Source organism: Schistocerca nitens, chromosome 2 (genome assembly GCF_023898315.1).
Source record: "Schistocerca nitens isolate TAMUIC-IGC-003100 chromosome 2, iqSchNite1.1, whole genome shotgun sequence".
NCBI classification, from domain to species: Eukaryota; Metazoa; Arthropoda; class Insecta; order Orthoptera; family Acrididae; genus Schistocerca; species Schistocerca nitens.
The window spans coordinates 78,441,117-78,455,275 of NC_064615.1; positions in this window are offsets into that span (position 1 = coordinate 78,441,117).

Sequence of the window (14,159 nt, forward strand, 5' to 3'; positions counted from 1 at the left end):
CTACAATGAGCTGATAAATCTTACCATAAAAATTACAAATTCAAATCAGAAAATGGATGATGCTTGATTGGCAATGCATTCATTTGGATGGAAGCTATACAAATTCTCCCCTGAAATAATCCCTTTTACAACGCAACTTGACTTTGTTTACATGTGTGGTCCAATTCTATTCAAACGGAATCTACCACAGCCAAGTACACCACAAACTATGCTCCACCAGAGAACAGGGTGTTTTGAATATCATTTAACAACCCTACTGCGGTGCAGTAGAACTTTACGCTTTCACCTCGATTCATCTGCGGCAGCTGTAATGTTCTGCCGCATACTATAAAATTTGCTAACTACATGGACTGGCGTTCTGCTTATTAGAACATGTGAAACTTTCGTATCAGAGCCCCGAAATCCCGGCAGATTTCAATGTGAGGTACACCCGTTCGCTGGTCTGGCCAAACGAATTTGACTTACAGGCACGACAGTGCTGGAATTGCCAAACGCCAGATGGCTGACTCAGGATGAATAAGTTCACCGTTGTGGGACCCGGTGTGTCCGTGACGACATGCAGTCGGTATAGTTGGAAACTGCCACTGTCTCTTAGTCCACCACAAGTTAGAGACCGCAAGTCTCATCCTCTAGGGAAAGATCTGAAGTACTCCATCCGCGGATGACCAGAAGCCAAAGAAGGCAAAGAATCACAACCAATTTCCAACAAGCCTTGGTACTGGAGCCGAATTAGCAAAAACGAAAGCTCCTACACATTGTAAAACCAATCAAACTATCCGCTACTCGTTGACTCTCCCCCTCTTGACTGTTCTGTTGGCCTGGTAGCCAATCCAGCCACAGCTCCAGGGTTTCTACACTGGTGGGGAGGCAAGCCTTTGCTTCGCATATCCTGAGAGGAGCCAGTCAGCGAATCGGAATCTCTCTGGTCTGAGAAAAGAAGGCTTTAGACGAGGGAGATGTCGTTCTCATCATAAGCATGGCCATGTTTCAGCAAAATGCGTTTACCTAGATCGGACCACTGTCCCTCATTTACGGAGAGAGCTGAACTTTCCAGGTTGACCATTTGCAATTTCTGAAAGAAGGCTTTTAAACTTCCTACACTGTCATGTTTTTGCCGCTTGCTAAAGAACCTGGTGACTCCCTGGCATCAGAGGAGTTACAGTCTTGCCTCTACTAAAACACATGCACCAGCTACTCTGTCCCTATGGTCCCAGCTTCTAACACGAGAATGCTCCGAGTTTTGTGACCTTCCCAACGTTTGCACAAAATCTCATATTACAGCAGTCTCTCTTAAACGGCTCCCTCCTCCCACTTTCTGCCAACTGGCCACCTTCATGACGGACTTTCACCTGACCCAGGTAAAACGATTTGCGAACCAGTGCCCTCCTGCTCTGACTCTAAGTGGAAAGAGGGGAGTGCCACAGCCCGAAGTCTCTCTGCAGGTACAATCCACAGAGTGCTGCTTCCCAGAATCACTCACACAGCCAGGTCACTCGACTCAGGATTTTTGCCAGCAATCCATCTCTCTACCTGTTCTCCATCGCCTCCACTACGGCCTCTCATGCATAAGTTCTGGTTCAGATGGCTTTGAGCACTATGGGACTTAACATCTGAGGTCATCAATCCCCTAGAACTTAGAACTACTTAAACCTAACTAACCTAAGGACATCACATACATCCATGCCCGAGGCAGGATTCGAACCCGCGACCGTAGCGGTCGCGCGGTTCCAGACTGAAGGGCCTAGAACCTATCGGCCACAGCGGCCGGCGCATAAGTACTCTTCAGGCTACCCATTCACTTATATGAACATTCTGCCCACAGTTTTCTCACGTAAAAAAGTCATAAACTCCACATTCCAAATGTAATATTGGGGAACATCGAGATCATGATAATATGAATATTAATGTGGCTGACAGTTTTGTTAAAGTGACAGAGTGGCGTGCCACCTCTCAACACAGGGAAAATATACATTTATTTATAAAGAACATTCCATTTCTTTCATTTTTTTTAAAAAAAAAACAATACATTTCTTTCATTGTTCGACTACAAGTTTCATTCCCTTCCTGCCGTCAATTTTATAAATTTTATTATGAAAAACATAAAATTTGTTTCATTGTCCAATAACAAGGGACACTCTGCTAGTTGGCGCCATACGGGAAATCTCACAAGTGACGATCACAGCATCTGTGATCCTAAAACATTATTTTGGCTCTCCAGTCACTGGTTTGTCTCAACACACATTTCGATCAGAGAGCAGAAAATGTGGCGCAGCCCTTCTGCTCAGTACTTTGTACATCATATGCTCGCAACATGTCTTTATTCCTCTTCACTTTCTTCAAACTCTTCACAGAGACTTGAGACTCCGTTGGAATAAGTGCACGTATACCATTCAGCAGCGTGTACAATCACACACCAAGTGATTTTGCAGAAGATGCATCCAGTTCGAAGTATGGCGTTGTCGACATTTGAACGAAACAAACAGAAGGAATAAGACCGAGCACCACCCGACATCCCAAATGCCATTTACAGAATCCTTGGCAATCAAACAAGACGTTGTACAAGTTTCTAGAAAAAATAAAACACCACAATGAGCAGTCTTGTACTAGCATAAAAGAAAGAAAGTGAAGTTGGGGCCCTTACTTTGAGTAAGATGTCTGTCTCCTGTAATACGCAAACTGCGAACTGACTCGCAGCTTATATACACCTCCCAGATAGATCCATAAGCGAGAATTGTGTATCCACTTACCTTGAGCAAGATGGTCAGCAGACTACTGATCAGATGTGGCTACCAAGGCTTTTTATATACCCTACAGATCTAAGATGGGCGCACTTACGATCACGTGATCCTGGCGTCACTTCCAGTGAAAAACTGCGAGACTCCTTCCATATATACAACACTAAATCTACCAAATATGTGTACGCCTTATTACCTAGTTGGTTGAAGATGTCATATCTGTAACAGAATACGGAATAACCAGGCAGTGTGCCATCATATTTGTTGGAAACTGTTGTTTTTGTTTCATTTCAGTTCTCAAATGAGTGACAGACGACTTTGGTGTTTCTTCGCCTTGGCTAGAAGAATCGATGAAATGTATGGGGTACTTCTGGAACTCATGAGGGGAAATCTCTTTAGTCCTCTCTCTCCATAAAATAGCGACTGAAAATTGTACATTTCATATGCTTGTGCAGTATTCTTTGTCCACAGTATTCTTTGACTGCAACACCACTCTGATTATAAGAGGCAGTCAAATGAACACGATACAGATGAAAAAGTAAGTAAACTCTTTATTATTTCAAAAGGATCGCCATAACTGTTAATACATTTATCTCACTGTGAGACAAGATGGCCAACGCCTTAACAGAGAAATGTTTGTGGTTGCCAGTGGAACCATGATTGTACCTAGATGTGCACCTATTCTTCCAAAGTAAATTGACGGCCATGAACGTCTCTCTTCTGGGTTCCAAAAATATGTAAATCATTTTGGGAGAGAGCAGGGCTGTAGCGAGAATTTGTAACGGCCTAGCAGCGAAACTGCTGCAACCTGCTCGAAACAACCTTGGCAATATGTGGGTGGGCATTATCCTGCAACAAAATGATGCCGTCTAGCAACACTCGTGGGTGTCTGGACTTGATGACCTCAGATGTTAAGTCCCATAGTGCTCAGAGCCATCTGAACCAGAACTTATACATGAGAGGCCGTAGCGGAGGCGATGGAGAACAGGTAGAGAGGTAGAGAGATGGATTGCTGGCAAAAACGCTTCCATTTATGCAGAGTGTTCATGTACCACTGTCCATTAATTGTGGCGTCGTGTTCCAGAAAGTCAATGAGCAGGGGCCCTTGCAGTCAAAGCAAACATTTCATGATGACTTTCCTCGAACTGTCGTATCTGTTGTTTTGAATGAGCTGCATGTTTAATACACTCCTGGAAATGGAAAAAAGAACACATTGACACCGGTGTGTCAGACCCACCATACTTGCTCCGGACACTGCGAGAGGGCTGTACAAGCAATTATCACACGCACGGCACAGCGGACACACCAGGAACCGCGGTGTTGGCCGTCGAATGGCGCTAGCTGCGCAGCATTTGTGCACCGCCGCCGTCAGTGTCAGCCAGTTTGCCGTGACATACGGAGCTCCATCGCAGTCTTTAACACTGGTAGCATGCCGCGACAGCGTGGACGTGAACCGTATGTGCAGTTGACGGACTTTGAGTGAGGGCGTATAGTGGGCATGCGGGAGGCCGGGTGGACGTACCGCCGAATTGCTCAACACGTGGGGCGTGAGGTCTCCATCGATGTTGTCGCCAGTGGTCGGCGGAAGGTGCACGTGCCCGTCGACCTGGGACCGGACCGCAGCGACGCACGGATGCATGCCAAGACCGTAGGATCCTACGCAGTGCCGTAGGGGACCGCACCGCCACTTCCCAGCAAATTAGGGACACTGTTGCTCCTGGGGTATCGGCGAGGACCATTCGCAACCGTCTCCATGAAGCTGGGCTACGGTCCCGCACACCGTTAGGCCGTCTTCCGCTCACGCCCCAACATCGTGCAGCCCGCCTCCAGTGGTGTCGCGACAGGCGTGAATGGAGGGACGAATGGAGACGTGTCGTCTTCAGCGATGAGAGTCGCTTCTGCCTTGGTGCTATTGATGGTCGTATGCGTGTTTGGTGCCGTGCAGGTGAGCGCCACAATCAGGACTGCATACGACCGAGGCACACAGGGCCAACACCCGGCATCATGGTGTGGGGAGCGATCTCCTACACTGGCCGTACACCACTGGTGATCGTCGAGGGGACACTGAATAGTGCACGGTACAGCCAAACCGTCATCGAACCCATCGTTCTACCATTCCTAGACCGGCAAGGTAACTTGCTGTTCCAACAGGACAATGCACGTCCGCATGTATCCCGTGCCACCCAACATGCTCTGGAAGGTGTAAGTCAACTACCCTGGCCAGCAAGATCTCCGGATCTGTCCCCCATTGAGCATGTTTGGGACTGGATGAAGCGTCGTCTCACGCGGTCTGCACGTCCAGCACGAACGCTGGTCCAACTGAGGCGCCAGGTGGAAATGGCATGGCAAGCCGTTCCACAGGACTACATCCAGCATCTCTACGATCGTCTCCATGGGAGAATAGCAGCCTGCATTGCTGCGAAAGGTGGATATACACTGTACTAGTGCCGACATTGTGCATGCTCTGTTGCCTGTGTCTATGTGCCTGTGGTTCTGTCAGTATGATCATGTGATGTATCTGACCCCAGGAATGTGTCAATAAAGTTTCCCCTTCCTGGGACAATGAATTCACGGTGTTCTTATTTCAATTTCCAGGAGTGTAGAATGAGCTGCATCTTTCTCTGGAAGCCCTCCACATCTTCCTTACAGTCACTAGTAGGTCAGGGAGAAAATGCACAAGAATTTCGCAATAATCAGGATCAGCGCTTTCGTATCTATGATGTCATATTACAGGTGAGAAAATTGCGCGTGTCATATCATCACCAGCACTTCCTTATCTCCAAGGTTATTCCAGGAATATCACATCTGGCCATGTGCTAAGGCCAAGGAGGAGATGGTGAAGGGAGGGCCTGACCTCTCGCGCCTCCCACCCCGTATTCGAAACACCCCTGCTCTAATTTACAGTCAGTAGCATGCAATTCCCGTGTGTGTTGTCAGCATGAAGCATGCCCCGTCCCAAGCGCCCCTACTCGGCAGTGAATGGTGTGCATGTTGTCAGCATGAAATACAACGCTAACTTAGTTGCACATGTAGCACACTTGGCCGGCCGGGGTGGCTGAGCGGTTCTAGGCGCTACAGTCTGGAACCGCGCGACCGCTACGGTCGCAGGTTCGAATGCTGCCTCGGGCATTGATGTGTGTGATGTCCTTAGGTTAGTTAGGTTTAAATAGTTACAAGTTCTAGGGGACTGATGACCCTAGAAGTTAAGTCCCATAGTGCTCAGAGCCATTTGAACCATTTTTTGTAGCACACTTGCTACACTCGTGCTTTTCATGACAGCGAAAGGAAACGTGCAGTAAACACGCTAACTTCACGCTTTTCGTGACAGCGAGAGTGGGCTGTATTTCACACTAAAGTGCAATACGAATTCGTAATCTAATGGGCGTGCGTGTGCACCTGCTTAGTGTCTGGGACCTGAAGCATACACACGCCCCCACAACCTCGCACAGCAGATAATCTGTGACGTCACAATATTGTAACTAAAAGTACGTATGAACAAATTAATAATTTTTTTTCGTGCGTGATTGGATCCACCGACGCACAGTGTTTCATATGTTGGAATTGCTTACCACTTTTTAAAACTGCCTACCAAGTTTCCCACCATGTAAGAAGCGTTAGCAATTACAGTAAGTATTCATCTATTTATTATTATTATTATATTTTGTATGACATTATACTTACGGTTTTTTGTTACTGTTGCAGCACTATTAGAGGTGTTTATAGGTGCAGCAGCAGGTCGCACTTTTTAAAGTGTCCATGCACAGTGCTCTCTCGCTGCACTTTCATCCTAACAATGACGACGATTGTTGAAGACGTCTGTTGAAAATATTTGAAAAAAAAAATCCACCATTTTCGCATCACGCTACTAAGCATTCAATTTTCTATATTTACTTATTTTGTTGCACAGCACGACTTAATTGTAGCTCCTTGCTGCTGTTGTTATGGTGTTCTATAAACTATAACGGAGATATTTTCGGCACACATGTAATAATAAATAATTATTACTTAATTAATTGTGTATAATTGTATGGGAAGTACCGGTGCTCACAGCAATCAGGGGTAATATTGTAATCAACTAAAGTTCTACATCTACATCAGTACTCCGTAATCCACGACGTCTGTGGCAGACCCATCGTCCTTGCGACTCTCCATACGGTGGTGAACAAGGTAGGTAGGATTTTGGTTTCCTTTATTTTCATTTCATGTTTCGGTAGAAGACGTAGGCTGTAATGGGCTTCAGTAGCCCGTAACTGACCTTCAAGTGCGTCGTGTCGCTTGGTCTTTCCTACTAGAGCCTGATGTCTATGATTAAGGATTGTTGGCTATTGCGCAGAGTGGTACTTCAGGTCTGTGACTGGGCTGTTAATGAGCAGTCCCTAGATCGTGCAGCTCCGGAAGGTGTGGCGCAAGTGATCGATTTTATCAGAGTTTCGTTTTATTCCAGATGGCTTCTTTTTGTTCATCTCCGTAACTTCGTACATGTCACGTGTCTTTTCCCCAGTAGGATCTCAGAATATAGTGAAGATTTATGCTCTGAACAATCTGTAGCGTATTACGAACCAACACAGGCACAGGAATGTCGTGTTAATCCACTGACTTGGTAAGTGACTTTCAATTGAAATTTCTCCCCTAAACGGGAATGATGTACAAGTGCAGGTTGTAGTCAAATGGTTGACGACGTACAGACGTTTAGCTGGGGCCGTGGTTGGTGCTCGGATAGCATAATGGTAAGGCGACCACTCACGATTAGCGGGAAATCTGGGTTCGATTACCGGTGTGGCAGAAATTTTCATTGTCGTCATTCCATTATACAGCTGATGGTTGTCCATATGCGCAACTGCGAATACATTTCATGCAGTGTCTTAAATTGTGTGGTCGAAGAAGCAATTCCGCAGGCGGTGCTGCTGTAGAGGAAAGCCGGGAGGGCTGTTGCCTGATAGGGATTATCTTTGAACGTAAGTGTAAGTCCTGGCTGAGGAAAAATGACGTGACGGTGTGCGCCATCTGCAAGTATTTTTGCCCCTTGTCTTGGATTTGTTTGGCAAAGTACAGGTTGGAGTTCAATTCGACTTCTAGGTTCTTCACCCGGGCTGTCCATGGGATCCTATTGCCCTTTAGCTCGAACAGGTCCTGTTTGGGTCACTTCGTGGAGAAATAAGCTGCTGTCGTCTTGATGGTGTTCAGTATCATTTTGTTGGTCCGGCACTGAGCGGTAACAGTTCTCATTCGTCCTTGTAATCGGTTGACATTAGCAAAGTTTTGCCTGCCGGTTGTGAATAACGCGGTTTCATCCGCGAACTGTGCGAGGTGCACTCCCCTCTCGAAGGGAAGGTCGTTGACGTACATATTAAACAACCTTGGCGACGAATCCGATCCTTGTGGGACGCCGGCGGATAAGGTCTTAAGATTCGAATGCTTCCCTTCCAAGGCAGGGTAGATGCTTCGATCCTGAAGGACGAAATCAGTGATCTGGGTAGCAGTCTTCTGAATGAGGCCAGACCTCATCGTATGTCTTCTCTCAATCAAGGAAGACTTCGGCTGTTGATCTTGATGTGTTGAAGTGCAAGGCGACTGCACGGAGCACCTGCATCTCAACCGAAAGCTTTATTTGGAAACAAAACTGCTCCGGCCATCAGCAGTCAATGGTTCCAAGATGTTTGTGTGAAGTACCATTTTGAGTGTCTTTCTTATGGTAGACAAAAGGCTAATGGGCCTGTAGTTATCTACACGTTGGTGGCCCTTCCTCGCTTTCGGTATGGGGACCAGTCTCGTCTTTTGTGGTGGGAAGAAATGCTGTTGAAAGCAACCGTTGATAGCGCAAGTAAGGAGTACAGCGGATGGTCATTATTTATGTAGTCAGCATCGGGGTCAAATGATCCTTTCCAGCTCTTGATAATCTTTAGCGTTGCAAGAAGTGGCTGGTTGACGATTGGTAATTCCGGAAATCGAATAGGAATTGTGCTGTATCATTTTTTTTTTTCGAAGCGCTCGAGGTTTTCTGCCTCTAAAATGTGTTCGGGCACATATCCACCAGTAGTAAAAGATCATACTGTGGATTATGTGCCGATGTCAGAGCTCGTTTAGGTTGCCTACATCACCTAGTGACACCTAGTTGCCACTCCTGTTTATTGTGTCAGTGGAGAACCTCTATCTTCTCTTCCCATTGTTCCCACTTCAATTCAGCGAGTCTAGTTCTTCGGGTTTCGATACATTTGCAGTGGTCGCCTGAACTGACTTTTCTGGTATCGTAACTCCTGGAGGAGAAAAGATTTGGAAATTTGCGGTAAGGTTTTATGGGACCAAACTGCTAAGGTCTTCGGTCCCTAAGCCTACACACTACTTACACTGACTTAAACGAACTTACGCTACGGACAACAAACACACCCATGCCCGAGGGAGGATTCGAACCTGCGACGGGGGGAACCGCTCGGACCTGTAGGAGAGGTGACAGATCTGTCTAGTGGACGTGGAATATGGTCGTCGTAGTTGCTTTTTCCCATGTTAATTGCAGTTTCCGTGTCAGGTGGTCGGCAGCGGTGGTGATCTTCAATTCTGATGCTCAAGATGGTGCTAACTGTACTGTGAGATGGCTGCCTTACGTCTTCCAGTCCGTTACTTTAATGACTTTGGTGGCCATTGGGACAGCGACTCTTCGAAACTGGATAAAGACTGAGTGATGCTCCAAAGTTAAATCGTTGATAGTCGACGAATCACAGGTAACTGGAACATTCCTGGTAAGAACGATGTCCAGGAGGTCTGGGTGGTGGGGACGCAATGTAGGTGAGCTCCGCAGGGGCATGAGTTCCAAAATTCAGTTCGTCTACCAGATCCAGTTGGATGTTCCCTTTGATCTTCGTCTTGCGGCAGTGTCAGAGAGGATGTTTAGCGCCAGACCTCCCTGGCTTTGTGGATTACCAAAGATACACAAGGAAAGTGTTCCGCTGAGGCCCACTGTTAGTGCAATCAGTTCGCCCACCTACAGACTTGATAAACATCTGGCAGGATTATTAGCACCAAAATTGGGACATTGCGAACACCATGTTGTTAACTCGCAGAAATTTGTTGAGACACTCAAGAGAATGAAGATCGGCCTAATGGTTAGCCTGGACGTTGTGTCACTTTTTACGAAGGTGCCAATACAAGATACGCTGGATCTTTTGGTCCAATATTTTCCACCTGGAGTCATTAAGTTGTTCCGTCACGTCCTAACAACAACGTATTTTTTGTACTGCGATGAATATTATGAGATGACGGACAGCACAGCCGTGGGATCACCACTGTCTCCAGCAGTCGAAAATTTCTTTATGGAGCACTCTGAGGAGCAGGCTCTGCAAACTGTGACATTGAGGCCGTCTTGCTTTCTACTACGGACTGTATTCCTGCCATACAGTGGAGCAACTAGTAGTAACTTAGGACGTCTGCTGCAGAAACGTGGGCTAAGACCAATGTTCCGGTCCACCCCCAAGATACGAGATATGTTGCGCCCTGTTAAAGACGACATTGCTCTTCGTCTGTCCGGTGTGAATGAGGCAGCATGTATATTGGATAAACAATTCGCACGGTTGCGGAGCGTTGTACTGAACACAAGCTCCTTATAAAACAAAGGGAGCTTGACAAGTCGGCCATAGCGGAGCATTCTCTAGAAAACGGACATAAAATAAGGTTCGAAAATACAAAAGTGTTGGCTCATGCGTCTACATATTGGAACTCCGTTATAAAGGAAGAGGCCGAGATTAGTTGAAGCAACAACAATTTCAGCAGAGACCAGGGATACACACTCAGCAGTGCATGGGGGCGAGCGTTAGACATCGAAAGAAAGCAAAGACAGATGCGCGACGTGGGAGCGGTAGTTTCAAACGTGGCGCCTGCCCCTGGCACCACCTGACGTCACCGGTGCTGCCACGGGCAACAGCTCCGCTAGCTGCCCGGGTCGACTTACGCGCGCCCGCCACATTGGGTCGATCTGATTGGCTGCTGATGATGTCATCACGTCATAAGAGAGAAGCCGTAGCAGCCCCGGCAGTCAGTGAACTCCTGACGGCAATGGCGAAGACGGCCATCGAAAGATCGAGGATTTTATTCGAATTGACGCGGCTGAAAAACCGAGACCGTTTTATTCATGTTAAGCGTTCAGATCGCCGCCGGCGAATGTGGTATTCGGCAGGTTGACAAGTGCATCCAGATCATCTGTGAGGAGGCCCTGACTGTGGCTGAGGTTTGCCACATTGAATCTTATTGTGCCCACGTTGGGCGAGATGATCGCTGCTGTGACGTCGACACTGCTTAGGTCAGGAATATCGTCCTGAAGGCGGTAGAGAGAGTTTGGAATGAAGATTGCGTTGCCACATCCTCGCCTGAGTGGCCTGTCAGTATTGTGCGAGACAAAGTTGCACACGTGGAAGTGTTCGTCACGAAGCACGTGTATTTCACCAACCAGTAAGTCGTCAGTGTGGTGCATGACAATAAAATGCTCTGTTTCCGTTTTGTTGCCCTTTATACCGTTAGTATCCCGAAAAGATACGGCGATGGGCCATCAATCGAAGATAGCTACTATACCCAAGATAAGGACCAAATCTTATTCATGGTATCTCTACTGTTTTACAATTTTCGTGGCAGTTGCTTTAAGTTCTGTGATGGTGACTTTTTTGATGATTGTTGACAAACTTACGTGACTGCCCTTAGGGAATCGCCAGAAGACGTTTTGACGTCAGGTTCTGTGGTGTCAAGAAGTCTTGGAGACGCCCAGTAACGTATGATCTTACAGGTCGTTTTTTGTTAAGGCTTTCTCGTGGCGTGCAATCAATGGATGAAGTTAATGGTCCTGGTTTTCTCGTGGTCATACGTTGGAATCGCGCCGTCGTAACGTTGAAGGGCCTCAGAGCCTTTCGATATTCGGGAGAACCTTTCCATCTGGCTGGCTGTCGTTCAGTACCATGGAGGATGCAGGTCGCCTTTTGGTTGTGGGCTTGTGCATTTCACACATCTCGAGGGGAAGTGGCAGAATTTGGCCGTATGACGTAACCGTCGACATTTTTGCGTTGCGTAGTTCTTTATTCGTACTGGAATGTAGCGGATATATCTCTCGTTTTAAGTTTTGTCTAATTGCTTTCTCTTCAGGAATCGGATGACGTACGTTGGGCGTGGAATGAGTTTCTTCGTTGTCACGTCTCGCCTTGCGGCGGGGCGGGTTATTTAATATTTTTCGTTCGTCGTACTGCTCACCATTGAATGTCCACCCACCTCAGTACAGCGTCCTCTCTCTGTCCCTTTTCTCTGCAAGCGTAGATACCAGACGACGAAAAAGCAGCGTTGAAGAAAGACGTTGCCTAATATCTATCCTAAAAAGTCCGCGTAAACTCTAATAATATTTCAGGTCCTGCAATCTCTCTTTTATCGGGATTTCTTGTGGTAATATGATGCATTTGACTAAAATGAACGTCGTACAATTTTCAAGCTAGTAAGGTTTATTGCTGAATAACAAAACTTTATGCGCTACCAAGTCCGCATTTAGAGAAAAACTATTCTATCATTCTTAATGCTCAGTCAAACAACAAACTTCACACGCAAAGCAGCCAAGAGTTTTACACAAGTCTCACTCGATTCAAGACACGATCTCACAGTCACAGATCCGCTACTATAAAGGAGGTTCACATTCGGTCCTTTTCAGTGGGTTTCTTTAAAAGAAACTGCTCGCCAAATACTTCATATATGATTACAGAATACGCCACACAGAATGTTCACAAAGGCCGAAAGTTCACACGCTCGTAACTTTCCAACAAAACAATCCAAAAACACCAAAATTTCATCAAACTGTCCGTAATTGCAACGGCTTTCATTACGACTAGTTTTAAACGCACGGCACTCAATAATTCTTCATCTTACACATAATGAACACTGAGACATTTAACATGACCTTTGCGCGACCGAAGCTGGCGAGCGACACTCGATACTGCCTCACTCACAGCATATCTAACTACCTGTGCGCGGGAACTACCTAATTCTGGTTGGCTGATCAGTCTGACGGACGAATCAGAATGATTCTTTGAAATAATTCTCGCGGCAAAACTCGCCTAAGGCAATCACTGTTCAGAAAGTAACTTATGTCATCCCAGAATGCAAATACTAACACAATGTTTAGTAAAACAAAACGAAATAAAATTAACCTTGAAAATAATTTAGGAAACGATTGCACTTTAAACTGATATTCTGGCTGCCTTCTTACAAAAACAGATTGCACTTTAAACTGATATTCTGGATGCCTTCTTACAAAAACAATCATCCCTAGACACTCGTCATCAGCAATGTGGATAAATTACATCTTTCTCATTTTCCAATTACGTAATGTTGTACATAATATAACACTGAATTTTTTCGTATGTCCCACATACACACTCTCACTCATCCTCATTTATTCACACAACAACGTAATAAACAGATACTTACTTTTTCTGAATTTTTATACTACCAAATAAAGAATATTTAAAGTTTTGAAAATAAAAATCCAAACTAATTGATTTGATATATTGAGAACTCTGTGAATGATTTCAAATGGTAACAAAAGACAAACTGTAATCGTTCCTAATTGAGTTTTTCACCCTGAGTGTCGGTTTGTTGGGTCTTAGGTAATTTTCTGAATCTCCGAAGCTTTTATACGTACAGCTTTCAAATTAATCTTGAATAACAATTAATCTGAATAACAAAAAATAGTATACCAAGTTTGAAAATAATCGGTTAATATTTAATATGTTTTATTTAGATTCGTAGAGAATATGAATATACGGTCATTCTGCGTGACACAGAAGCTGTTCTCATGCTTGCTAGTAGTGACATGTTCTTATGAGTCATGGCTAAGACACAAGTTTGCAGTCTCCTGTACGTTCACTGGGCTCCACGTCTAGGTATCTTACTGCAATAAATGTTATCCCGTAATAACTTGCGACGTCACACGCCCCCTAAGAACCTAAAATTGCTCCTGAGTATATTTTATGGTTCTTATTCATGTCCAAGTTATTATTAATGAACTGTCTAACTATACCGACACTTTTAACTATGGGATGTTCTAATGAAAATTTGCTTTAACTGAAAAAATTTTTCAAACAAACAAAATTCTAAAACTACATGATAACATTATATATGGTTACATCGAATATCAAAAGCTACGACTTGATATCATACAATCAAATGAATTTACAAAATGTTTTCCCAAAATACAATTTTTCTCACAAAAATTTTTCAATTGAACATTTCTTACAAAAATAGAATCAACAAATTAATTATAGTACAAAATACTTAAATTTTTTTCTTCGAAATTATAACTTTTTTCGTGACGCAAAAAATTTTCAGTCACTCACGTGGAATTGAAGCAAAACCAACTTTTTTTCGCTTTTTTCCATCCAAGAAATTCACTACACTGTGGTTTCGACA